At 55.3% G+C, this 27,757-nt stretch overlaps 1 pseudogene across 1 annotated transcript; it reads left to right on the top strand.

Annotated features, from left to right (window-relative positions):
* Positions 1–27,735, top strand: LOC111169392 (kinesin-like protein KIF19; annotated as a pseudogene). Its single transcript, XR_016387701.1, has 12 exons — positions 1–10; positions 1,229–1,389; positions 3,514–3,624; positions 5,010–5,096; positions 6,057–6,193; positions 6,405–6,530; positions 7,604–7,798; positions 10,907–11,074; positions 11,681–11,793; positions 14,070–14,355; positions 19,905–20,125; positions 21,319–27,735. The product of XR_016387701.1 is annotated as a kinesin-like protein KIF19 (transcript).
* Positions 27,736–27,757: the final 22 nt, after the last annotated feature.

Raw genomic sequence — 27,757 nt, forward strand, 5'->3', positions numbered from 1 at the left:
ATGGCGTTAGGCGAGGGGGCCCACCCGAACCACGTGGGCAGTTCCTGAGACACTTAAGGACCAGCTGGGCTCCTGGGGCCCCGCTGATGTCAGCGGGGCAGGGTGGGGCTGACAGGCAGCCAGGTCTCTCCTGCTAGCATAGCAGGGAGCAAGAAGCTCGTGTCTCCAGCCAGCCAGCCCTCCCACCCCACTGCCGGCCCCTCCCTGGCCCAGGGCAGCCCAGCCAGGAGGGAGGTGGAGCCCAAGGACCAGCCGCTCACGGGGAGGGTTCTCCTCCGTGTGCCTGGCCAGCGCTCTGGCTGCGTGGCTCGGGCTGCCTGACCCGCTGCCCCAGGTGCCTGCTTGTCACAGGTCAGGTCTCTGTCGTCAGCCCAGGTCCCCGTCCAGGGCTCTGCCCCTGCTCTGCTCAGCCTTCCCTCAGGGGACCTGGTGACCCCCTGCTCCCCACCGCCAGATGTGCCTTCACCCTTCCCTCTGAATCTCACTCCCCAGGGAGCTCAGGGCCTAGGCCACAACCCCCAGATGCAGTGGTGTAGACGCCCCCTACCCTGGCCCCATCAGGTCCCCCGAGGCCTGTCTCCTGGGTGACGTGGAAGCTCAGCCCATTAGACGGGTGAGCAGAGGCTCGGCACTCGCCCTTGACCTGTAGGCTGGTTACAGAGAGACCCTGTCGTAACCCCGTCCCCGTTCAGGGAGAACCGTAAGCTACCGTTTCTACCAGGAGGAACTTTCCCATCTTACAGACGAGAAAGCAGAGGCCTGGAAGCATTGTGCTGGCTTGCTGGCGGCTCACAGCTCAGTGACTAAGGAGGATTCGAGGCCTGGGTCGGCGCCATCCCAGAGGGTCTCCTGTGGGACTCCCTTAGAACTGGGCTGGAGGTGGGGCAGAGAATGATGGGAAACAAGAGCCCAGGGATTTTCTACTCAGAAAACCAACTTTTGCTCTGAAAGTGCTCACAGCCTGCGTGAAGGTTTGGGTCCCTCGGGTGGTGGGGTAAAGGAGCCGGGGTGAGATGGTAGGACTCCTTAGCCGCTGTGTGACCTTGGGCAAGTTACTTCACCTCTCTGTGCCTCAGTCTCCCCAGTTCAGACTAAAGAGGGTGGCCTGATCACAGTGCTCCTCTCAGCACCATCGTGGGCTGTGAACCGGAAGTCAGCACCCGGTGGGGCCTGGGGGTTCAGCGGCCTTAACTGCTTCCCCAGGAGTGGGAGGCTCTTGGGAGGTGAGCGGGAGGTTGGGCCGGGGTCTCCTTGACCTGGGAGGACTGGGAGGCAGCTGCCGCGGTGTCCCGCCAGCAGGTGGCGCTTCGGACCCGCCCGCTCAGCGACACAGACCGCGAGGAAGGGGCCTCCGTCATCGTCCACAAGGCGGGGACCGGGTGGGGCTGTGTCACCGGTCGCGGAGCTCGCCCGCGTGCGATCGCCTCCCTCCCTCCCTCCCTTGCGGAAAACATCAGTGCTCACAGTGGCCGGCACGTTCCAGACACTGGGGTGGAGCCGGGGGGAGGGGGACTCAAGGGCCTGCCCCCCACGGCCCCAGCTCCCTCCCTCGTGGGGGTGGGGTGGAGTGTGGGCGTCGAGCAAGAGAGAAAGTATAATGTCGGGGAGCTGAGAGCACGGAGAAGAATGGAGCGGACAGAGGCGGTCACTGACGACACGTTTGAGCAGCCTGGCGCACGGGGGGCGGGTGGGGGGGGGAGATCGGCGGTCTCTAGGGAGTGGCGGGCCGGAGCGGGAGGGGGCGCGGGCGCTCCAGCAGGTGGGGGCTAGGTGTGCAGTTGGGAGAGGGCCCCTGCAGGACCCCGACGGCATGCCGTCACGCCGTCACGTCGCCAAGGATTCCTGCTCCTTGGGAACAGGCTCAGAAGCTGAGCTCTCAGCGCAGAAGTGTTGTTGCCCGTGGTCGTCACTCGCCAGCACAAATGCCAAATTGGGGTAAAAGAAAATTGAATTGCATTTCCCCACTTGTCACTAGAGAGGCAGCTTTACCCAGGATGTGCGTTTGCGCTCCAGGGCAAAGGACCCCGGCTCGCGGGACGGGGGTGCCAGGGGAGGAGCTCGGGGGCGACACTGCAGGATGATGAGTGGACAGGACGTCTGGGGTGTGTAAACGTGCCAAGGGGCGTGGGCAAAGAGGCTGGTGTGGATTAGTGCTGAGTTCATGGAGACCTAAGCGAGTAAAACCTGTTAGGACGCTTGTTACACTGAGGGGAACAAGGTTTTGCAGGAAGGGATTTGGCCGAGCTCTGAAGAGCGTTTACATAGATAGTCTTAACGTGGAGACGGCGCGGCTCTAACTAAATTTGTGACGTGACTGCACTGGGAGGCGGGACGTAAGGGCCGGGGACGTAGGGGCCCGTGTTCTGAACAGACAGGGCGGTCACAGCCTGAACGTCAGCCACAGGAGTCGGGGCAGCAGGGGTGGGGCAGTGGCTGCTGTCCCACAGGCTGACAAGTCTTGAAACTGTGTGCACCTCACTCATTAAAACGACACAAGTTAGAGGAAGCAGGCAGTGCCCTTGGAATAACTGTTCAGGCAAATAATTTGCTGGAATCCATAGCGGCTCTCAAAGTCATCTCATCAGTCCCCAATTCTTGGCACGTCGCCCATCGTGGGGGGGGGGCTGACCTCCTCCCAGGGAGCTCTGGCAGCCCTGGGTGGAATGGGTGGCTGGCCAGGTGGTGGGGCTCTTGCTGGGCCCAGTCCTGCCCCTAAGACTCCCTGGTGCACCCCAGGCCCCGCACCAGAGTAAACAGCTCCACTAGTCTCCAGCTGCCCTGCCCCTGCCCCCTGGGAAAGGCTCTTCTGAACCCAGTCCCCAGAGGAGCTTGTACACCTTACTGTGTAATTACATATTTATGTGAGAAAGGAGAGGCCCTGAGGAGGGGGCACCCAAGGCGCTCAGAGAGACAGCGCAGAGCTGCAGAGCTGGACGGGTCCTGCCCCCTCCAGGTACCTGCACCTCCCCCCCCCCCCGCTCTCCCCTTTCCTTTGGGTGGCACGGCCCCATGAGCAAGAGGTAGTCGGGTGGGAAAGGCATATCCCTAGGGCCACGTGCAGATATCGCGGTAGCAGGCCTCTGGCTAGGTGTTTTGCCCTCCGCAGAGCCCCTTGCCCACCTGCAGGTGCTACTCAGGGCGCTGTGGCCGGCGGGGCTCTTCACCCAGCCCTCAGCGCCCCGGCCGGCTGTTCAGGGGCATCCGGGCTGCCGTCCAGGCGGGGCCGAGGGATTCGGCGTTGGTTGGGCGCCGGTATGTGAGGACCGGAAGCAGAGCCCAGCCGGCCTGGGGGCTCACAGTCAAGGCTTTGGGGGTGCAGCAGCCAGGAGATGCTGCACCCTCAGATGGAAGTGGAGAGGCTGCCTGGGGGTGAGCGCAGAGGCCTGCAGCTCTTCCCAGGTCCGGGCCGAGCCCCTGGATGCCTCTGAGGGTAGAGGCCAGGCCTGGGGTCCTCCCTCCGCCCTGATTCTGTCAGCGGCCCCTCCTCCGAGCCCTGCCTCTCACTGCTCCTAGACGGTGGTGCTCATGGACCCCGGCGAGGACCCTGAGGACACACTGCACACACACCGGTCCCGGGAGAAGACCTTCATCTTCGACATCGTGTTCGACCAGCACACCTCCCAGGTGCCCGGCCCTACCCACCACCCCACGGCTCCGCTGGGCCAGGCCCGCCAAGGGTGTCCTCATGTGGGAGGACTTGGCGGCCAGGTGACCTCATCCGTGACGTCTCATGGGGTCTCCCTGATAAACGAGGAAGTTGGTGCCCTGGGTCACTCCAGGGACAGGTAGCAGACCCCTTCCATGGATGCCGGGGGCCGCCAGTTGCCCGGGCTTTACACGCATCCTCATTTATTCCTCTGTGTGTCCATGTGTCCGTCTGTCCACCCACCCATCCATCCAACAAAGCCGTGTCCTGTCCACCACGGGGCTAGAACACACTCCCTGCCCACAGGGGCTCACACCCCAGCCAGGGAAACAGGCCCAGCTCTCTGAGCAGACAGGTTTCTTCTATTGCCGAGATCTTAATGGTATCGGAAGTAGAAGGACCAGGTCATCGTCAATTATTGAGCAGCTATTGCATGCCAAGTGCTGTGCTTAAGTGCTTGTCACGCCTTGTCTTCCAAGCGTCACAGCAACTCTGTAAAATACACGGTGATATTATCCCCACTTTACAGGTGAGGTGCTGGCTTAAGGAGGTCAGCAACTGACCTGAGGTCACACAGCTAGAGAGCTGCAGAACCAGGACAAGGTCCCAGACAGTGTAAGTCCAAGGCTGGACGAAAGGAGCACCAGCTTTGGAGTCTGTCCAACCAGGGCTCAGATGCTTCTGGCTTGTGTCACCAGCCAGGGCTTTTGGGACAGTTAAGTGAGATGAAGAGCAGGCCCAGAGGGGGTTCAGGGAAGGCAGAGGAAGGGGGACTGTCCTTTCTCTCCAGTCCAGCCAGACACCCATGCCCTCAGACACCAGCCCTGGAGGTGTCCTTCCTTGAATACCCCTGTGGACAGGGAGCTCACTACCCACACACTCCTACCGCTACATACTGCTGCCCTAAATGAAATTCCGCCAGCCCGAAACTTTCACTCCCTGGTCCTAGTTTTGTCCCGTAAGAGGAGTCATAATGCCCTTCCCGGATTCCCCAACCCCGTCACTACTTTCCAGTCCTTTGCATTCTTTTTGATTTCTCTCAATTCATGCAGAAGCCCTGGAAAGGACTCATACCTGTTTGGTACCAAACCTGTCAGGCCTCATGGTGGGAGTTATCACTTACATTCTCGTGCGATCCTCCCTCACCGTGGTCTCACCGTGGGGCTCGGCGTGGTCCAGGCGGCTGCAGGACTGGGGTGGGGCTCGTGCCGTGGCTGTGCTGGCTGCCACCGTGGAGGTCCCTGTCCGTGTCCAGAGGGAGCAGGGCGTTTGCAGGCGCCACACACCTGTCCTCTCCAGACAGCCAGGTGCCCAACTCTGGTCGGAGTGTGCATTTGCCTGTCTTCCTTCCGTCTGTCCGCAGGAAGACGTGTACCTTGCCACCCCCCAGCACTAGTGGAAGGCGTCATTTCTGGATACAACGCGACGGTGTTTGCCCACGGCCCCTCAGGTGCTGCCAAAGGCCGGTGTCCCCCGGAGGGAATGAGGTTGGTGGCAGCGGAGCTCTTCCTAACAGCACAATGCACCTCATATGTGCTGGCCTTGCACTGGTCCCTCTGCATCCGTTGGTTCCTTTGGTTCTTTCAACAGCCCTGAAAGGCAGGTAGAACGATCCCCCTGTCACAGATGAGAAAACTGAGCCTCAGAGAGGTAAAGGGACTTCCCCAAGGTTACACAGCTGGTAGGAGTGAGTGTGGAACTCAACCCAAGCCTACACTTTTCTGCCCATGAAAACCGCAGATTTCTCCTCTGCAGTTACAAGTTGGGGTTAGCAAACACTCGCGAAGCTAAGCTACCTCTCTGCCTGAAAACTAGAATCACAGAGGGTCAGAGCTGGACGGGCCTTAATCCCCTCCCTATACAGGTGGGGAAACTGAGGCCCTGAGAAGCCTGGTCCGAAGTCACAGCTTGTTTATGGCATTCATTCTTTCTTTCTTTCATTCAACAAACATCAGGGAGCACCTGCTGTGTGCTATGCTCTAGCAAAGGAAGAGGGCCATCTGGTCCCTCCTACAGGGCGAACCGGGAAGGAGGAGGTGAGGACCCCATGAAGCGGGACTGCTTAGAAAGCTTAACACGCACGTTAATTCTCCTATTACGAGAACAACACGCACACCTTAAAGCGAATTTGGAGAGAAGTGCAGACATCTCTCGGGCCTCCCTCCTCTGATACTGTCTGCATCTTCGCTTTGTATCCTCCCGCTTTCCCTGCCCAGGTTTTCTTCCCCAGAGTAGCCATCAGGCTGTTCAGACAGGATTTTTTTTGTTCTTGTTTCCAAAATGGAAACTGAGCATGTCAGAGCAGCCAGGGCGGTTTGCACAGTACAGGCGGCAGGTGTGACCAGGCTCCGAGGGGGCCGGAGCCCAGATCAGGAGCCCTGCTTTGGTGGGCATCCCGTGCCTCCCGCAGGTGCCAGCAAGACCCACACGATGCTGTGCATGGATGCGGGGCCCGGCATCTACCTGCAGATGCTCACTGACCTCTTCCAGGCCATCGAGGAGACCCATGACAGCACGGACTGCAGCGTGTCCATGTCTTACCTTGAGGTGAGCCGCCCACCCCCTCGGCTGCCCTGTCTGCAAAACGGGCCTGATCATGAGTGCAAAACCCCACCTGTTACCCCAAGGGCCCCCCAGCCTGTGGGAAACCTCAGGGCATCCCAGACTTCTCTGGAGATGCAAAGCCCCAGTGATAGGTAAGCCCCTGTACTTCTTTTGCATCAGACCTACTGCTTTCAGTGTTTCTGTCTCATCCCAGATTTATAACGAAGTGATCTGGGACCTCCTGAACCCGTCCTTAGGGTTTCTGGACCTGCGGAAAGATTCTAGGGGCAGCATCCAGATTGCAGGCATCACGGAGGTCTCCACCTCAAACACCCAGGAGGTGAGGGTCACGGGGGCCCACGGAGGGACCTGTGGCTCCTCCACGGCAGCCACGCTCACCAGTGCTCACAGAGCGGAGCCAGACACACGGCTCCAAAGCTGCTTTCGAGCTAAAGGAACAGCAGACTTCTGCACCACGTCCCCACTCTCCTCACCTGTGCTCAGGGCAGACATCACCAATGGATCACGCACTCTTCCCTCTGCATCCAGACGCAGGTGGGGATTCTTTTTTGGCAGCACTCCAGGCAGTCGCAGTCAGAGTCGGCTTCAGGTCTGAAATCCGTTTGCCATCTTGATCCTAAGTCTGGCTCCCATAACGAGGGCGAGCTGTAAACATTTCTGCAGCCCTCTGTCTTTCTCTCTCCCTCCAGTCTCTCTCTGTGCAGCCCTTGGGGTGGGCCTTCCGTCTGCTCAGAACATTTCAGAGGCTCCCAGTTGCCTCTGAACAGCATGGACTCCTCGGCCCCCAGGCCCTGGATAACCGTGTGCTCTAGCCATGCTGGCGTAGGCATGAGGCCACCTGTGCTTAGCACCGTCCCTCATGGGTTCCAGGTGCAGGAGGGGAGACTTCTTGCCTATTCTTTAATAACAACAACCATATGAGTCTCTCTCCACAATGCTCTGTGGTCCTAGCATGCCTGGCACACAGTAGGTGCCCAGCAGAGGCTCACTGGCTTGATTTCCACAGCTGCTTGCGCACAAGTGGATTTCAGGCCACCCGCCAACTCCAGCAAATCTGTACAACTGCCTGGAGTTCCATATGGAAAAGGGCTCGGTGGGTTAGAGATGGGTAATCCATTGGTGATGTCTGCCATGGGTAGAGGAGGCAGAAGTGGTGCTATAAGTGTCAACAATCTGCCATTCCTGCTGGATTAGTTGACTCAATTAATTAATCTCTTCATGCCACAAACCAGAAATTGCTTCCACTGGATGCGGTTCTGCCATCAGCATCCCAGCTGGGGAAGAGCTGCCCTAAGGAGCTCGGGAGGGCACGTCTCCTTCTCTTGTTCTTCAGGGAGCGTGTGGCCACTCAGGGGCCCTTGACTGTCTGCCCGCTTCTGCCTCTGTCCTCAGACCATGCAGCTCCTCACCAGAGGCAACTGGCAGCGCACACAGGAGTCCACCGCCACCAGCAAGATGTCGTCCCACTCCCACGCCATGCTACAGGTCACTGTGCACCGGCGCAGCCACGGCACAGACGTGGCAGAGGAAGTGCACATTGGGAGGCTCTCCATGGTGGACCTGGCGGGCTCGGAGCTGGCGTCTCAGGTTCCTGTCCTCTTCATCTCCGTTACTCGCCTTGTGTCCATCTGCCCTTTAGTCTGGGAGCAGGACCCTGTCTGTCCTTGTTGCACACTGTCTCCAGCACCTAGGACAGCACCCGGTCGAGGGGAGGTGCCCGCTACACGTCTGCTGAGTGAATGAATTCTCAGCAGGTATTGGGGGTCACTCCCGCGGAGCCAGTATTTATGGAGGGCTTCCTGTGTGGCAGGCTCTCCCGGGCACCAGGGACGTGAAGATGAGCGAGCCCCAGACCCTCACCCTTGGGGGGCTCAGAGCCTCTGGGGGCGGGCGGGAGACAGATGTGTAGCTGGTAATTACAGCACGGGGAGGCCTGTGCCTTGAGATTCGGGGTCACACAGAGGCTGTGGAGCCCAGAGGAGGGTGGGGCCTCAGGGCTGAGCCTGAAAGGTCATCAGGAGTTTGGTGGCTGGAGGGAGCAGCGTGGCGGGGGTGGCTGTCAGGACGCCCTCCCAGGACCTGCCTCCTGCGCCCGCGCCCCTGGCTCGCTGTTCTTGTCGCACCTGCAGCTGGGAGTGAGGCTTGTGCTCACCGTGGCCCCAGGGGCCGGAGCAGTCTTTGCGGACAGGACCCAGCCCAGCGCCAGGAACAGAGAAGGTGCCTGATGGAGGCCAAGTCAGAACAGCAGTAATAGTATCAACAAGGGACATTCTCACGTCCCTCTAATGCGCCAGGCACTTCGTGTTCATCATCCACCTAAGCCCCCGACACCTGGAGGGTAGGCGGCCTCGTGCCTGGTTTACAAATGCCCGGCTGAGACTTGGGGTGGTGTGATTGCGCCTGCACAAAGGTATCGGGTGGATCCAGCCTTTGGACCTGGAGGGATCTGGCCCAGGTCCATGCCTTTCGCTGATGACATTTGTCCTCCAGTTTGCAGGCTACGCTGTGAGTCCTGGGGGTTTGTCAGTCATTGCATTGCTTCATTCAGTCACTCATTCATTCACCTGCCCTGCACCTGGCCCTGCCCTGGGTGCCTGGGCTGCTGAAAGGAGCAGAGCCTGGCCAGCTGGCCCAGAGGCCAACAGGTTCAATGTATTGTGTTAATATGGTATGAAATTTGAGGTACAGTGAGGCCAGCAGATCAGAAGATGACTGCCATTGAAGAGATAGCTTGCTACTCACAGGTCCCAAGAGGAGGGGGCAGGAGAAGCCAGGCCGGGCCACACGGGGAAGCACCAGGGTTGGTCTGGAGGCAGAGGGAACAAGGGGAAGACACGGGCCAGAGCCTCTCTCGTGACTTCCATGGGAAGGCAGGCTGAACACTGGCCAGTTTGAATAATTCCAGCAGGCTCTGGGGCACAGGGCCCATCCCTGGTTGTCTGGTTCCTGTCCTGGGTGATGAGGGCAGGTAGACAGTGGCCCAGAGTGTGGGAGCCCCAAGGAGGAGGGGGTGGGGTGAGGGCTCTGGGTTGGCTGGTTTGCTTTTGAAAGGTGTGCTCACGGGTGACTTGTTTGTTATCAGAAGGAACTGGCAACCCTGGGAGGGGCAGCAGGGCCCCAAGATGACAAAACATTAGGATGCAGAAAATAAAAGACATGGTTCATACACAGACAGATGTGGGTACAGACAGTTTCATGTAGACCAAGCCGAGTGAGATGGAGCCCTGGGAGTCTGCCCGTGCCAGCTGGACTTGGCCATGTGCTCAGGGAGCAAGGTGGAGACCAGCCTCCTCAGATCTTAGCTCTTGGGGAGGCCATTGGACAGGGGTTCAGGCCCTAGGTTCTTGTTCTCCCTCTGCTCCAAATAGCTGTCTGCCTTTGGTCAGGCCCCTGTCCCTCTCTGGGCCTTGGTTTTTAAGCTGTATACTCAGGTGGCCTAGCGGGCTGTCTTCAGGTCTGGTTGGCTATCACAGTCTGTCATTTCTTCATAGAAAATCACTCACAGAAGAGTTTGTTCCAGGGCACAAGGCCTCTGAGAAAACCCCCGAATTCTGGGGCACAGACACGTGACACGTGAGCAGCTGCCATGGCCTGGGTCATGCCGGCAGCTCCCACTCAGTGAAAGTAGCAGCTCACGTTCGCTGCTCGCTTCTGTGGGCCCATCTCTGAGCTGCTCGCTTCTGTGGGCCCATCTCTGAGCTGGCCTCTTACACACGTTGCCCGCCAAATCCTCACCATGACCACAGCAACTGCCTCTTTTGACAAATAAGGAGACTGAGACAGGCTGGGAGACCTGTCTGAGATGTCATTTAAGCCGTTCTCAAGCCGTGCTCCAAACTGGCTCTAAAACCCATGTCCCTTAAAGAGAAAACGTTATTTTCCTTGCTGATTTCAAATGTAACCAAATCAGTGCAGAAAATATGGAAAATATGGTTAAGCCAAAGGAAGAAAGTTAAAGTCCCCACAACGCCTGCACTGAGAGGCAGTCATCCCAGTGGCAGTTTGGCGTGTGTCCTCCTAAGGCCCCTGCAGGCATCTTTATACATTTGTTCAGTGCTCAGACATCCAGCCACACTGTGGGCCAGACGCCTGCCGGTGTCCAGGCTCTGGGGACAGATGGCCAACCAAGATGACAGCTCCGTCATGGAGCTTAGGTTCTGTGGGGAGCAGTTAGGGAAACAACAAACGCATACAAGAGCAAGGTAGTTGCCGAGAGAGCTAAGCAACTTGAAGGAAATATACAGGGTAGCATGTACCCCCGTGGGGTGAGGGGCCCCAGGAGGACCGCTAGGCTGAGACTGGGAAGACAAGAAAGCTTCGGCGTGGGGGGACGTTCTCGCGAAAACACGTGCGTTCGTATTTTTATCATAAAAAGGGAACTGTTCTGCCCAGGCATCCGTCTGAGCCCTTTTTCATCTCACTTCACAGAGAGCATCTTTTCAACATTGGTAAACAGCTCTACCTCACCCCGTTTCCTGGCTGTGTGGTATTCCACTGCAGAATCTGGTGTCGTTTCTGTCTCCAGTCCCTGGGCTGTGGGAGTGTAGTCAGGGCGTCCACCCTGAGCCTCCCAGGGTGGGGTGGGGTTATCGCATCCTCTGGACCACAGTCCCCTCCCCCTGGGGCCTGGGGTGGGGAGGTGGCGAGGTCGGGGGGGAGGACCACCTCCCCGTCAGCTGGCTTCTTCTCACTCAGACCCAGAACCGAGGCAAGAGGATGAAGGAGGGCGCCCCCATCAACCGCTCCCTGCTGGCGCTGGGCAACTGCGTCAACGCACTCAGCGAGAAGGGTGGCAGCCAGGCGCAGCATGTGAACTCCCGGGACAGCAAACTCAGGCGCACCTGCTGAAGGTATGAGCCCCTGGCCAGAGACAGGCGTGGCTGCAGCATCTGACTGCATCTTTCAGGATTTACCTGGGCCTAAGGGCCCTTCCAGAAACCCCTGAAAGCAGGAAAATCTCTGCTTTATCTGGCGAAATCATCTCTAGTCACTGCTCGAATCCCCCTCCATCCCTCTGAGTGTGGTCCAGCCCATGCTTGCACACTCCCAGGGACAGGAAGCTCACTACGTCACCAAGGCTGCCTGTCTCATCACAGACGGTCTGAGAAAATTCCTCTTCATACTGAGCTGAATGCTGTCACCTCTATTCTACAGCAAGGCAGGGTATAGGTAAACAGATAGGCAAAGCAACAAATAAATGGCTCTGTGAGTTTGGCCTCTCGGTCTAATCTACCTGCATCAGAGTGGAAGTAGGATGGGGCGGGCCTACAGCAGGTCCATCTCAGCCTGTGCGTCACCTCCCTGAGCATTGACCCCTTGGTCCAGCCTCAGCTGCCCTTCTCAGGGTTTGGAGCAGGAACCCCAGATGGGCTGGTCCAGAGGAGCCCGGGACAGGTAGCGGAGGGATGGTGCCCCCAGGCAGGTGGGAACCCTGGTTCCCACCATCCCCAGCTCGCGCCTTCCACTGAGAAGGATGCCCTGGGAGGGAACAGCCGGACGGTGATGACTGCCCACATCAGCCCAGCCAGCACGCACTTCAGGGAGGCGCGGACCACCCTGCTATACACATACCGAGCAGGGAGGTGTGGACACCCTGCTATACGTGTACCGAGCAGGGAGGCGCGGACACCCTGCTATACACGTAGAACCAAGAACATCAAGAGGACGGTGAGCCGCGCCCTCCCACCTTCCCTCACCCGCTCCCTCTGTTACTCTCCCACCTGCTCACTGAGTCCTACAGCTCTCCCTCCAGAGGCTCTAGGGGAGGGTCCCTCCCAGCTTGCATGGCTCCTGGCGCTTGGCTTGTGGCCACACCCCTCCAATCTCTGCTCCGCCTTCCCTTCCTCCTTGTGCTCCTCTCTTTCTCCTCTTTTATGAGGGCAGTTGGCATTGATTTGAGGGCCCTCCCTAATCTGGGATGATCTCATCTCAAATCCTTAATTACATCTGCAGAGACCCTTTTTTCCAAATAAGGCCACATTCACAGGTTTCAGGGAAAGGACTTGTCTCTGCCTGGCACCACTGTAAGCTCTCACTGGGATCTGATTTACTTAATTCTCAGCAACTGGCTCCCTAGGAGGTAGGTCCTACTATTATCCCATCTTACGGAGTGGGCAGCTGAAGCACAGAGAGATAAAGCAACTTCTCTAACCTACCACAGCAGGGTCAGAGCTGGTGTTGGGGCCCAGGGAGCCTGGCTCCAGAGCCCATGCCTCACACTGCCATGCTGTTCTGTCTACACGGCTGTACTCAGGGTAAAGGATTCATCTCTCTCTTTTTTTTTTTTTTTTCGGTACGCGGGCCTCTCACTGTTGTAGCCTCTCCCGTTGTGGAGCACAGGCTCCGGACGCGCAGGCTCAGCGGGCACGGCTCACGGGCCCAGCCGCTCCGCGGCACGTGGGATCTTCCCGGACCGGGGCACGAACCCGTGTCCCCTGCATCGGCAGGGGGACTCTCAACCACTGCGCCACCAGGGAAGCCCAAGGATTCATCTCTTAAGGCTGTGTGACACTCAATGAGATAATGCACATTAGCGACTTAGCACAGGAGTGAGTAGTGGCCAACATATGATAGGTGTTATTTTATTATCATGATTACCATTTGTCGACAGACAAGGGATGAGCCCTTCCCGATGTCCAGCTCTGAGCGAGGCGCCACCATGAAACCATCACCAGCATTAGCACCAGCATCATCAGAGCTTCTGCTCCCGCACGAGCCCTGAGCTTAGCAGAGGAGAAGGCAGCTAGGAGACAAGAACCCACACAGGTGAGTGTTTCATTTCCAACTGTGGCAAGTGCTCTAAACGAAAGCCACAGGGCGCCGCAAGGAACAGTCACAGAGAAGGCCGAGTTTAGAGGGGTCTTCCACCAAGGGGGACTGACTCCTGCAAGGGAGCTGAGCTCCGAGCGCTAAAGAGAGCGTGTCTGTGCAGACTGAGGGCCAGTGTGCACATCTGGTGAAACTTAAGTGCGTGCGCCCTGCGGCCAGCAATGTCACCTTCCACATCTACCAAAGAGAAACTCAGACCCACGTGCTCAGGGAAGTTGTGTCACAGGAAAGCCCCAAAGTGCCCGTTGAAGAGGAGGGGACAGCTGCCTGCTGTGTCCCTGTTCCGGCCCCGCTCTGCAGCTGTTACAGACAATGGGGTAGACCCATCTGTGCAGACGGACAGCCTCTAAGACACATCGTTGGACCAGAAAAGCAAGTAAAAGTACAGCAGCTACAGTCTGATATAATTTACGTAAACCCCCCAAAGCTGAACCCACACCCCCAAAACTCCCCACGTGTATCTCTCTAGATACCTGTATATGTATAAAACCGCACAGAGAAAGATTCGGAAGGGCACACACCAAAATGGTAGCAGTGGTTACCCACGGGGAGGGTTTTCAAAAACCTCTTCGTGGATTGTTTGAATTTTGGGTTTTTTGTGGCAAAATATACATAACATAAAATTCACCCCTTGAACCATTTTAAACGGCCCAGTTCGGTGGCATTGAGCACATTCACATTTTTGTGCGACCATCCCCACTGCCCGTCTCCAGAACTTTCATCTTCCCAAACTGAGACTCTGCCCCGATTAAACACCGACTCCCTCCCCTCCCCCACTCCTGGCCCCACCCCCTACTTCCTGTCTCTGTGACCCTGACTCTCCCAGGGACCACACATGTGGATCATACGGTGTTTGTCCTTCTGCTTCTGGCTTATTTCACTTTTCATCATGTCCACCCATGTTGCAGCAGGTGTCAGAATCTCCTTCCCTTTTAAGACGGAATAGCACTGATTTACATTTTCCTGACGAAACGTGCTTGCGTCTTTCTGGCATAAATACATTGGGTGACAGGTGTCCTTCGCGGGGCAGCCAGCTGGCCCTGACCTTGGCCGCGTCCCGCCACCGGGTCAAGCGCAACCTGCTGAACGTGTCCTACCACATCGCGCAGTACGCGGACGTCATCTCCGACCTGGGCAGGCAGATGAAGCACCCCGAGGCCAAGGTGGAGAAGCAGGGGAAGGAGAAGAGAAGCATCCCAGCGGCCGGGATGCTCAAGGTAGGGCCGTACACGCACGCAGTGCCTCCTGCTGCTGGGCCATCCGGGACACCAGAGGCCCACTGCGCCCTCCTGCCCTTCCTGGAGCGGTGTCTGCACTGAGCACCCCACCCGGGGCGACCGCCGAGCCCGGCCTGGCCTTTTTTTAAAACATATTTTATGTATTTATTTTTTTGGCTGCGTCGGGTCTTAGTTGCCGCACGCGGGGTCTTTCGTCGTGGCACACGGGCTTCTCTCTAGTTGTAGAGTGCAGGCTCAGTAGATGTGGCGCGCGGGTTTAGTTGTCCTGTGGGATGTGGGATCCTAGGTTAACCAGTGGCTACCAGGGAAGTCCCCCGTGGCCTCAGGGAGCAGCCGTCTCTCTGCTCTCTTCTAATCTCTTCCTTCTTATCTTTCTTCAGCTTTTCTTCTTGCTGCCTATTTTTTTTTTCCTCCCAAATCAGTTTTTTTTTTTAATCTTTTCATTTTGGAATAATTTTAAATTTAGAAAAATTGGCAAAGATACTACAGAGTTCCCAGCTTCCCCTAATGTTAGCGTCTAGGGTCTTCCAAAAAAGTGCATTGAGGCAAAACTCACACAACATAAAATTCACCATCTTAAAGCAAACCCTTCGTTCAGCACATCCACCGTGTTGGGCAGCCGCTGTTTCTGTCTTGTTCTGAAACGTTTCCACCCCAACGTGAAACCCATGCCCGCTAGGCAGCTTCTCTCCATCCTTCCCTTCTCCCCAAATCGGTTTGATCTAGGCCTCCTTTTGGGGTAGAGCACACCATAGTTTTACCCTAAAATTAATCAGTAAGTTTAAAAGGTGCCCATAAAAAATATCTGTAACGAAGACAAGTAAACATATGTACACACACACACACACACACACACGTTCTTTTGGCTTATTAAGATAAGTTTTGGCATAGTAAATAAAGGATTTTTGAAAATCAATAAGAAAGAACCAACAGCCCAATTTAAAAATGAGGGTGAGGAATAGGCAATTCGGAGAGTTTCTAGTGGCCATAAACCTAGGAAAAGATTCTCAATTGCATTAGGAAACAGAGATACAAACTGAAACAATTTTCACTTATTGGACTGGCTAAAATTAAAATGTCACGTAGCATTAAATGGATAATATAAAATAAAGTATGGAAGGCAGCCTTAACCACTATTATTGGGAGTCTAAATGAACACTTCTCTTTGGAGTCTGTTTTACCTGCATCTTTTCAAACTCTAAGTGTATGTGTTCTGTGCCCAGCAACTTCCCCCACATCTACCAGGAGACGCATGTGCTCACACGCCCATCAAAGGGGATGGGACAAGCTAACTGGTGGGTCCCTCCTATGGATCACCCTGCAGGTGCTACAGAGAATGGGGCAGACCCATCTGTGCAGATGGACAGCCTCCAAGACCGTTGCTAGATGAGAAAAGCAAGTTAAAGCATAGCAGGCATAGCCTGATATAATCTACCCACCAGGAAACCCACATATCTCATTAGATACAGTTATATGTACAAAACTGCACAGAGAAAGATCCGGAAGGGCACATGTCAAAATGATAGCAGTAGTTACGTGTGGGTGGGGGACTGGGGTTGGGGGGAGGGCAATCAGATAGATGATCAAGTCTTGATGTATTATTCGAATTTTTATTACCAAAACGTGTTCCTGTATTAGATGTGTAAATACATCATATTCAAAACGTTTCCTGATTGTTATAGTAATATGTGTTTATCATTCAAAACTTGGAGTATGCTGCAAAGTGTAAGAAGAAAATAGAACTCACTCATAATCCCACAACTTGGAGATACCATTGTTAGATTTAGCTATTTCCTTCCAGTCTCTTAAATAAATCCGTACACACATGCACAGCAAAATTGGGAGCTGGGGGGACTTCCCTGGTGGCGCGGTGGTTAAGAATCCACCCGCCAGTGCAGGGGACACGGGTTCGAGCCCTGATCCGGGAGGATCCCACATGCCACGGAGCAACCAAGCCCATGCGTCACAACTACTGAGCCTGCACTCCAGAACCCAGGAGCCACAACTACTGAGCCCACGCACCACAAGTACTGAAGCCCATGCGCCTAGAGCCCGTGCTCTGTAACAAGAGAAGCCACCGCAATGAGAAGCCCACGCACCGCAATGAAGAGTAGCCCCCACTCTCCACAACTAGAGAAAGCCTGCACGCAACAAAGACCCAACACAGCCAAAAATAAATTAAAAAAAAAAAAGTTGGGGGTTGGGATCAGGCAATGTCACACATTTAATGAGTACCTACTATGTAACAGGTGCATATCAGTGTTGGAGATGCAGGGAGGGAACGAGCCATACACAGACCTGGTTCAGAGTCGTCCAGCAGAGGAACTGCACATGCAAAGGCCCTGGGGTAGGAGTGGGTTTGATGAGTTCAGGGAGCAGAGGGCCGCCCATGTGGCTGGCACCTGAGGAGAGGTGCATGGTGGGAGCTGAGGCTGGAAGACGTTGAACAGGGGCCTGGGTTTATCCTGACTGTAACGGGAGGCCAAGGAGACCTTGAGCCGGACAGCAATGTGCCAGGAGCCCCCTTGAGCTGTGTATTCGAGAAGTGGAAATGAGATTACTCACAGGGCAGGTGGGGGATTCTCCACGGCTGGGGTTTTGTGTGGAGACCATGACAGGAGTTGAGGAGGAGGCCAGGAGTGACCACAGTGGTCAACTGTGGACACCACGTAGAGGAGGGAAGTAGAAAGCGCTCACACTTTTGTTACGAGGATTCTCCAGTACTCACAGAAGGAGGAAGAGCAGTAAAGCGAGCCCTCGTCACCCACTCTCCAGGCCTTGTTTCTTCCCACGCACTTCCCTCAGCCTATTATCTTGAAGCAAATTTCAGTCATTATATCATTTCATTCATAAGTATTTCAGCCTATAATCCCTAAAGAATAAAGGCTCTTTACAAACACATAACAACAGTATCATTTCCACACCTTAAAAAATATTAACAGGGCTTCCCTGGTGGCGCAGTGGTTGAGAGTCCGCCTGCCAATGCAGGGGACACGGGTTCGTGCCCTGGTCTGGGAAGATCCCACATGCTGCGGAGCGGCTGGGCCCGTGAGCCATGGCCGCTGAGCCTGTGCGTCCGGAGCCTGTGCTCTGCAACGGGAGAGGCCACAACAGTGAGAGGCCCGCGTACCGCAAAAAAAAACAAAACAAAACAAAAGAGATTTCTGACATCGCTTAGATTGTCGGAAAGTTGAACACCTATTGGCTCTCTGGTGATACAAACACATTACTGTTAATTTTTTACCATGAAAGATGTAGGATTTTGTCAAATACTTTTCCTGTATTATTGAGATGATCATATGGTTCTTGTCTTTCATAATATTAATATGGTGTACCACAATTACTGATTTGCATATGTGGAACCATCCTTGCATCCCAGAGATAAATTCCACTTGATCATGGTGTATGAGCTTTCAGTGTGCCATGGATTTTGGGTTGCTAGTAGTTTAATGAGAATATTTTCATCTATGTTCAACAGGGACATTGACCTGTAGTTTTCTTTTCTTGGTGTCCTTGTCCGGCTTTGGTATCAGGGTAATGCTGGCCTCGTGAAACGAGTTTGCGAGTGTTCCCTTCTCTTCAATTTTTTGGAAGAGTCTGAGAATCGGTGTTAATTCTTCTTTGAAGGTTTGGTGGAATTCACCCCTGGGCTTTTCTTTGTTGGGAGGGCTTCGATTACTGATTTAATCACCTTACTCATTATTGGTCTGTTTAGATTTTCTGTTTCTTCATGATAAAGTCTTGGTAGGTCATATGTTTCTAGTAATTTATCCATTTCTTCTAGATTAACCGATTTGTTGGCATAGAATCGATCATACTAATCTTATGAGCCTTTGTATTTCTGTGGTACCAGTCGTGATGTCTCCTCTGTCATTTATAATTTTATTTATTTGCATCTTCTCTCTTTTTGTTTTTTCTTAGTAAGTCTAGCTAAAGGTTTGTCAATTTTGTTTATCTTTTCAAAACACCAGCCCTCAATTTTGTTGATCTTAATTGTGTTGGTCTTTCCTGTTGTTTTCATGGATTTCTGCTCTCATCTTTGTGATCTTAATTGTGTTGGTCTCTCCTGCTGTTTTCATGGATTTCTGCTCTCATCTTTGTTATCCATCACCTTCCTTCTGGCAACTTTGGGTTTAGCGTGTTCTTCTTTTTCCAGTTCCTTGAGGTCACTGCTATCATTTTGAAGTATTCCTTCTTGGATCTTTTCCTGTGCAGTGCTGTAGACATAAATGTATCCAGAGAGGTATGTGGTGTGTGTGTATGTGTATGGTGGGGTGGCTTTGGGTTTTTGTATAAATGATTTCAGACTCTAGCTGTTATTCTTTAACTTGTTTTTCTCAGCCATCAATGTGTCTTGGAGGCCGTCCATCTGCAGAGACGGGGCTCCCTCATGTCTGTAACAGCTGCAAAGTGTTCCATAGGATGTCCATACTGGAGTCTGCTTATCCTGTCCCCTTTGGGGCTTTCCAGTCACATAAACTCCTTGCGCACATGGGTGCCTATTTCTCTGTGGTAGACCTGGGGCTCAGGTTTCTGCTGGAGCAAGAGGGTGAAGGAAAATTTCAAAGAAGAGTGGTTGCTGGTGATGCCACACTGAGTCCCATGGCGCCAGCAGAGGGCTTCAGGGGCTGGTGGGAGTGGAAGATGGCATTGTTGTAGAGCATCTGTAAAGCTAGGTGATGACCGGGAAGCTTGGGCTTCTTTGGGGTCAGGGGTCAACAGAGATGCATGCCATAATGGCTCTCATCCTGCTGGCCTATTAGTTATTGGGACTGGCCTTGGTGGTCTGAGGAGGTGGGCAGCGTCATGGAGGGGATGAGGGTCTCATGGTGAGCCCTGAGGGCATGAGGGGCTTCCCTTGGGTCCTGCTATGGCAAGCCCAGGGCAGCAGTGGGCAGCTTGTGTCCATGGCTCTGCCAGGATCATTCCTTTATGAGCATTTCCTAGGATATCATGTGTTCCCCAAAAGCCTTGTTTTAGTGACTGCAATGATTCGGTCATCTGGACGCATCATAATTTATTTAACCAATCCCAGATGGCTTCATGTTTAGGGAAAAGGAATCCCTTGACCACTGCCCTCAAAGTCAGGGGAACCAGCTGCATGTGACCAGAGTGGAGATATCTACTGGGACAGGCAGGGAAAACCATCGATTAATCACTGGATAGATGTTAGGTAGGAACTGATCACGGGAAACAAAAAGACTTATATTCGTGGAACTTACATTCCAGTAGGAAAGGCAGGTGTTGAACATTTACCACGAAATGTTACCAAATTATTGACACGAAGAAGACTGCCGAGGTGAAGGTAGGATGTTTTCAGAGTAAGTGGCAGATGGACCCAGACTGAGAGTCTAGGAAGGTTCCCCTGAGGAAGTGAGGTCAGAGCTGAGACAGCTAGCCCAGCCCCATTCGTCCTTGGATTCCTGAGACTCAAATCCATGCAACCCAAACGCAAAACGGGCAAACAGAGCGTCTAAATCCCTCTAAATTAACCATTCAAGTATCCACCCATCCACCCATCCATCCATCCTCCATCCATTACCCACCCATCCATACACTGTATATAAAGCCTGTCCTTGGACCCGATCCTGTGTGGCCAGGCAAGCATGGATTCAACCCTGGCCTAGGTGGCACTGCTCCCGGTGCGGCTGGCTCTCTTCCTGTCCCCAGCCGCCATCCCTCCGCCCGACACAGAGGAGGACAGCCGCCTGCAGGTGAACGAGATCTGGGTGCAGCTCATCGGGGGCTTCAGGGAGCAGCTGGAGCTGTGACGCAGCCTGGCGGAGCTGGAGAACACCAGCATCGAGCTGCATGTGGACGTGTCCCACTACCTGCTGACCGTGACAGAGTGAGTGCGTCCACCCTCCCAGGGATGGGCCGGGGAGGCCAGCAGGACCTGGGGACCCTGGGGTGGGGAGCTCCTTTTTCTGCTACTGTCCAGCCTCCCTCTACTGCCGGTGGGTCCCCAAGGGGACTTCAGCCAAGGGCACCCTCGCTGCCCTGCTCTCCTGGCCTGTGGCTAATCTGGGCCAGTGGGAGAGGCTCCCAGGCCCCTTCGACCTCCTTCTACAGGTGGAGTCCAGGGCCAGCCCTGGCAGGTTAGGGTCAACCCCATTTTACAGTGAGGATGTTGAGGTCAGAGGGGATGTGGGTTTGCCCGAGGTTGTGCGTCCACTCGGCCAGGGTCTTTCTACCATTCCGCGCGCACTTGCGGTTCATACCTACTGTGACTGACTGCCTGCAGAGGAGCTGGCCGTGCACTTTGTCCCCCAGACCAGGAGCACCACAGGGTGAGGGGGCGCTGTTAACAACCATGCTGGGCTGCCAGTGGACAACCTAGGACACGTGTCCTCTCCGCTTACAGGCCGCAGCGCTGGGACTTGAGTCCATTTCTTCGCCAGACCTCCCCCATTTCTCCCCCTGCCTCCTTCCTTCCTGTTTATTTACTTAATCACACAAACAGCAGGGCACCGCACTAGAGGAATTCTAATAAAGGAAGTGCTCCCTCCATCCCACCCGCTGCTCCCAGCCCTCTCTCCCTCTGGGTCCTCCTTCCTTGCAGTTTCCACATGACCCTCGTTATAGTTTAGGTTCGGTCGGGCGCCCTGCGTGTACCTTTGGAGGTGTCGCCCTGAGCTGGGTCCTCCCAGCCCGTCCTCATGGAGCCCCAGCTGTGCTGCTGTCTCCAAGGTTTACAGCTGAGGGGACGGAGGAGCGTTTACGCGGCAGGCGGCCCCCGTCACCCAGACGGTCCTGGGTGGGTCGGATTGGAGGCAGGGCGGGCACCTTGTCACTCGGCCATCCTGCCACAAATGTTTACCAATTCCTTACTTCCTTCCAGTTTTGCTCATGAATTCTTGTTCTTTGTAAGCATAGAAGGCACCAGGTAGCAGACCCAATTCTGCCCCGTTTTCACGCCCACGCCGGCCAGTAGACCAGCTGGGACCAATAGGGACTCTGAGACAGGAAGATGCCAGGGCTCCCCAGGCTCCCCGGGCGTGGCCTGAGCTCTGACCCCTGACCCCTCTGTTGTGGCTGCAGCTGGGAGCGCACACAGGGACAGGCCCCCTGAGAGGGCCAAGGAGCCGGTGGAGGCCGACGGGGTTGGGGACTCGGGCAGGGCCGCGGAGCCGCACGAGGTGGCCCTGGCCAGAGGGGAGGCCCACATGCTCTGGCCGAGCAGCGGGAAACCAAGGCCCTCAAGGTGCGGGAGGGACCAGGCGCGCCACGGTCACGGCAGCGCTGCTGAGAGCTGCTAACGCTTTCTGATGGCAGCCGGTGCACCAGGGCCTCCTACAGTAGTCCCCTGGAGCAGGGCCGATCACGACCATTCTATAGATGTGAAAACTGAGGCTCAGAGACGAGAGAAATTGTACCTGATCCCCAGAGAGCAGGACCCGACCTGAGACTGACTCCAAAGTCCATGCCCCTTTGAGTTAGACTTATGGCTACACTGGGGGGGGGCGCAGGGGGCCGCGGAAATGGGGCACGAGTGGTGGCGTGGGGTCTACCGATACCCCCTGCCTGTCCGTAGGCGCCTGCAGTGGCCGCCGTGTGGGGAGCACTTTAGCCCCGCACGGCTCTCCACCGGCGTGCGCTCAGTCTCCCTGAGTCTGCTCTCAGGCGCATGGCACAGGGACAAGAAGCATGGTCAGAGAAAGCCCAGACTCCAGGCTCCTCTCTGGAGAAAGAGCTCTTCTCACATTCCTGTCTTCTGAGAAGAGCAGGCTGTTTATATAATAGCTGGTTATCTCATAGTCTCACTTCAGAAAAATGACCGAACTGGACCTCGATGGAGACTTTGGGGAAAATGCCAGTGAAGCTGGCTACTATTTCAGCCCATTCGTTAAATGTTAGCAGGTGTACTTTCAGGCAAGTGGAGAAAACATCTGATGTCATGTTGCTAAAACAGGCAGCGTTTATTTCACTTAAAGGCTATTTGCCAAACCAAGAACCTCTTAATATTATTGCATCTGCCTGCAGCAATTTGGAGATTACTTGATCTCACTGCAAAAGTCTTCCAACATTTAAAAGTAAGAAAAACGCCTTTTTCTTAAAGAGATAATGTGCATCGGCAGAGAGTATGGCCTTCGAGAGCCAAGTATAGATATTGAGCTGTAGCCTGTAAATGCGAGTCTATTAATGAATCAATTAGTTGATAACAAATCAATGTTTTAAGTGTCCAGCTCAGTGCCAGGCCCTGAGGACATAAAGATGAACAAGATACTCTCTAAGACTTAAGCTGTCGATCTACTGGGAGGAGACACAAACCACTATGTACAACCCAGTACGATAGCAGGATGACAGACATAGCAACAGGGTGCTGGGGAGCTGGCGGAGGGGGCTGTGGATTCAGCCGGGGGGTCTGGGAGGACCTCAGGGAGGAGAGGAGGATCTTGCTAGGGGAGCTGAGCCAGCTCCGCCCAAAGTGGTCCCCTCAGCCTTCCCTGGTGGCGCAGTGGTTGGGAATCTGCCTGCCGATGCAGAGGACACAGGTTCGAGCCCTGGTCCGGGAGGATCCCACATGCCGCAGAGCAACTAAGCCCGTGCGCCACGACTGCTGAGTCTGCGCTCTAGAGCCCGCGAGCCACAACTACTGAGCCTGTGCGCCACAAATGCTGAAGCCTGCGTGCCTAGAGCCCATGCTCCACAACAAGAGAGGCCACCGCAATGAGAAGCCCGCGCACCGCAACAAAGAGTAGCCCCCGCTCGCCGCAACTAGAGAAAGCCCGCTTGCAGCAACGAAGACCCAACACAGCCAAAAATAAATGAATTTAGAAAAAAAAAACAAAACAAAGAACAGAAAAAAGGAAAGTGGTCCCCTCTCGGTCCCAGAGGATGAAGATGCAAAAGGCTGGAGCACGTCCTCTTGGGCTGCACTGGGGGCTGTTATCTGACCTGCTTCCAGGCACCGTGATTTGGGGGAAGGGATGTCGGCAGCTGCAGCCCCAGGCGTTACTATCTGGGGGCCTAGATGGAGTTACGTGGTGTGGTGGCGATTTTAGGTGTCAGCTTGGCCAGGCCACTGTACCCAGTGATTCCATGAAATGCTAATCTAGGTGCCACCGTGAAGGTATTTGGTAGGTGAGAGGAACATCTACAATCAGTTGAGGGTAAGGAAAGAGTATCTGGGATAGTGCGGCTGGGCCTCATCCAGTTGAAAGGCCTTACCAGCAAAAACTCAGGTTTCCCAGAGAAGAGAAAATTCTGCCTCGAGACTGTGGCATCAGCTCCTGCCTGAGTTTCCAGCCTGCTGGCCTGCCTGACGAATTTTACACTCACCAGCCCCGATTCTTTAAAGTAAATCTGTGTGTGAGCGTATGTATATGTGTGTGTGTATATATATGTATATATACATATACATGCAAACATATACATAAATGTGTATATATGTGTTTATATACACATAAACATATATAAACACATGTACATAAACATGGACAAATAGATACATGTATGTGTTTCTCTCTCCTACTGGTTCTGTTTCTCCAGAGCCCTGATTGACCCACAGAGTAAGGTAAAGGGTCCCCAGCAGACCTCACAGGCCCCCCAGCCGGTTTTCTGCAGGAGGGAGGCAGTCCCCAGTGGCTGCAGTGGACAAGCTGGTTGACCAGCAGCACATCCTAAGATCACGTGAAATAAAGTGCAAGTGTACTCAGATGGCTCCCTCCTCGCCACCTTCAGAGCCCGACCCAGCAAGGCCTCCCCCCGCCACGCCATTTCACACTGCGACCGTGGGGCGTATCCCCAGCGAAGGGACTGCAGACTGAGCTTATGGTTTTGTTCATCGTCTTCCCCCCGTGGGTCTATAGGTCGGTGAGCGCAGGGGTGTTTTTTGGTCTCAGTCACTGCTTTGTGCCCAGTAATTACAGCAGATGCCCAGCAAATAGCAGTCGGGTGGACGGATGAACGAATGGGTGGGGGTGACCCTGAGCAGAGACCTGGGGAAGTGGGCACCCGAGCCAACCCTGGCAGAGGCCCCCTTCTCTCCCCGCCACCCCTCCCTTGCGTCCTTCCCGTTGACGATGACATCTGATTAAACTGTTCAGGGACGCAGAAAATCCTCTCACTGCCGTGTCAAGGCCCCCTAAGAGCAAAGAGGAGATGGAGGGAGGAAGGAGGGAAGAGCACGGTTGAGGAGAAGGGAGAGGGGCCAAAAGCCAGAGGGGGAACGTTCCAGAAAGGCCCGAGCTCAGGAGTTCACAGGAGACATAACCCCTCACAGGGCTGTGGGAGAACAAAAGGGTAACTTCAGTAAACAGCCGGCACGTGGTAGGTCCAAACATGGTGCATCAAACACTCATTATTTAGTCTATTTCCAGGATTCACCGGGTGGTCCCCGCAAATAATAATATTCTCTTCTCTCCGGTTCGCGGTTGAGAGGAAAACATGCTCCACGAGCCGAGGTCGGCGGCACCTTCCCCAGCGCCACCAGGCAGAGCAGCACCGGCCCGAGCAGGGCGCCCCTCCTGCCCCGGCGCGTCCGAGGCCAGTGCCGGCCTCCCCCAGACACACGTGCCCTCCGCCGTCAGGGCAGTGAAAGCCGAGCGTGCGTGCCTCAGACGTGAGCGTCACCGCGCGCCCTGCCAGCGGTGGAGCTGTGACAGCGCTGCACCCGCTCCTTCCGCTGAGGGGACTGTGCACCTCACGCGTGACTGATGCCCCAGGCCCTTCCCCTGAGGGGGCACGAGTGCCTGGCACCTGTACCGGAGACATGCGTGCTCACCGCATGTCCCCTCACCTGACGAGGCTGTGACAGCGCATACGTGTCCCTTACCCGTGACGGTTCACCACACGCCCCCTCGTCTGAGGAGGCTCACGCAACAGCGCACGTGTACCTCAGACATGACCGAGAGCAAAACCTTCGAGCCCCGAGGAGACTGCAGGAGCGCGCGGTGTCCCTCAGACGTGATCAGTCGCCACGTATACCCGAGCTATGGCTGATGCCGCGTGCCGCCACGCCGGTGGAGCCGTGACATCGGTGCACGGGTACCTCAGACGTGACAGTCCAGCAACGTCCCCTCCTCCGAGGTCGTGTGACAGCATGCGCGTGCACCTCACGTGACCGATGCCACACACACCTCCAAGCAGGGAGGCCGCGACAGCAGTGCACCTGTCCCTCCGGCGTAGCCGGGCGCCACGTGTGTCCTCTCTCGAGGAGGCTGTGGCAGCTAAGACATGACTGCTCACCACACGCCCCTCACCAGAGGCAGTGACAGCGGCCATGAGTACCTCAGACACGACAGCTCAGACGAGTCCCCTCACCTGAGGTGGTGTGACACCAGACACCCGTCCACCAGGCGTGACGGATGCGACACAACCCTGCGCCTGTGGAGGTGGTGACAGCAGCGGATGTGCCCGCAGACGTGACCCCTTAACAAAAGTCTCTCACCCACACAGGCTGAGACAGTGCCGTTGTGGCTCAGATGTCACCGACACCACGGGGCCCATCACCTGAGGAGGCTCTGACAACACACACGTGTCCTTCCGAAGTGACCGGTCACCACGTGTCTCCTCACTCGAGGAGGGCGTGACAGCAGCCACGGGTACCTCAGACGGGACCGCTATCAAACGCTTCTTCCCCTGACGAAGCTGTTACAGCGTCGCACGTGACTCTCAGACGTGAACAGTCACCGTACGTCTCCTCACCTGACGAGGCTGTTACGGTGTTGCAGGAGTAGCTCACACGTGACGAGTCAGCTGTGTCTCCTACTTGAGGAGGCTGTGACTGTGCACGTTTACCCCAGACGTGACGGATATAAACGGCTTCTTCACCTGAGGAGTCTGTCACAGCAGGCGCCTTCACCTCAGATACGACCGAGACCACAGCTCTCCTCACTTGAGGAGGCTACAACTGAATTGCACGTGTTCCTCACACGTGACCAGTCACCACGTGCCTCCTCACCTGAGGAGGCTGTGAACAACATGCACATTTACCTCAGAAGTGACCGATATCAAAAGCTTCCTCACCTGGGGCTTCCCTGGTGGCGCAGTGGTTGAGAGTCCGCCTGCCGATGCAGGGGACGCGGGTTCGTGCCCCGGTCCGGGAAGATCCCACATGCCGCGGAGCGGCTGGGCCCGTGAGCCATGGCCGCTGAGCCTGTGCGTCCAGAGCCTGTGCTCCGCAACGGGAGAGGCCACAACAGTGAGAAGCCCGCGTACCGCAAAAAAAAAAAAAAAAAGCTTCCTCCCCTGATGAGACTGTTACATCATTGCACATGATTCTCACACATGACCAGTGAACATAAGTCTCCTCACCTGAGGAGGCTGTTACAGCATCGCCTGTGCAGATAACACGTGACGAGTCACCAGTGTCTCCTCACTTGAGGAGGCCATGGCAGCATGCACGTTTACCTCAGACCTGACCGATATAGAAGGCTTTTCACCTGAGGAGGCTGTGAGAGCAGTGCACACACCCCTCAAGTGTGCCCAGTCCCCTCGTGTCTCCTCACAGGAGGACCTGAGACAGCATGCACATTTACCTCAGATGTGACCGTTACCACAGTTCCCCTCACCTGAGGCCATTACTGAAATGCACGTGTTCCTCAACTGTGACCGATCACCAGGTGTCTCCTCACTTCAACAAGCTGAGGGAGCCTGCACTTTACCAACAGCACAGGTCCCATAACTTGAGGAGGCTGTTACTGAATTGGACGTGTTCCAATTCAGAACGTGGTGACTAGTCACCACGTTCTCCTCACCTAAGGAGGCTGTGACAGAATCGCGCATGTTCCTCAAACATGACCGGTCACAACGTTCGTCCTCACCTGAGGAATCTGAGAGAGTGTGTACATTTATCTCAGATCCACCCATACCAAAGACCCCTCACCTGAGGAGGCTGTGAACAGCATGCACATTTACCTCAGACCTGACCTTTACGAAAACCTCCTCACTTGAAGAGGCTGTTACAGCATTGCACGTGACTCTCAGACATGACCAGTCACCATACGCCTCCTCACCTGAGCAGGCTGTTACGGTGCTGCAGGAGTAGCTCACACTCGATGAGTCACATTGTGTCTCCTACTCGAGATTGTCACAGCACGGACACGTATGACGAGGCACCACTTGTCTCCTCCCTTAAGGAGGCCGTGGCAGCATGCACATTTACCTCAGACCTGAGCGATATAGAAGGCTTTTCACCTGAGGAGGCTGTGAGAACAGTGCACACATCCCTCAAGTGTGACCATTCAGAACATGACTCCTCACCTGAGAAGTCTGTGACGGCATATGCACATTTACCTCAGAACTGACCAATCACCACACTTCTCCTCACCTCTGGATTCTGAGACAGCATGCACATTTACCTCAAACATTACTGTTACTACAGGTCCCCTCACCTGAGAAGGCTATTACTGAATAGCATGTGTTCTGAAAAAACGTGACCAGTTACCACAGGTCTCCTCACCTGAGGAGGCTGTGACAGTGTGCACGTTTACCCCAGACCTCATAGATATAAACGGCTTCTTCACCTGAGGAGTCT

The sequence above is a fragment of the Delphinapterus leucas genome, chromosome 15 (genome assembly GCF_059928025.1).
Source record: "Delphinapterus leucas isolate spDelLeu-1000000601 "Yukka" chromosome 15, BTC_Dleu_Yukka2, whole genome shotgun sequence".
Taxonomy (NCBI): Eukaryota; Metazoa; Chordata; class Mammalia; order Artiodactyla; family Monodontidae; genus Delphinapterus; species Delphinapterus leucas.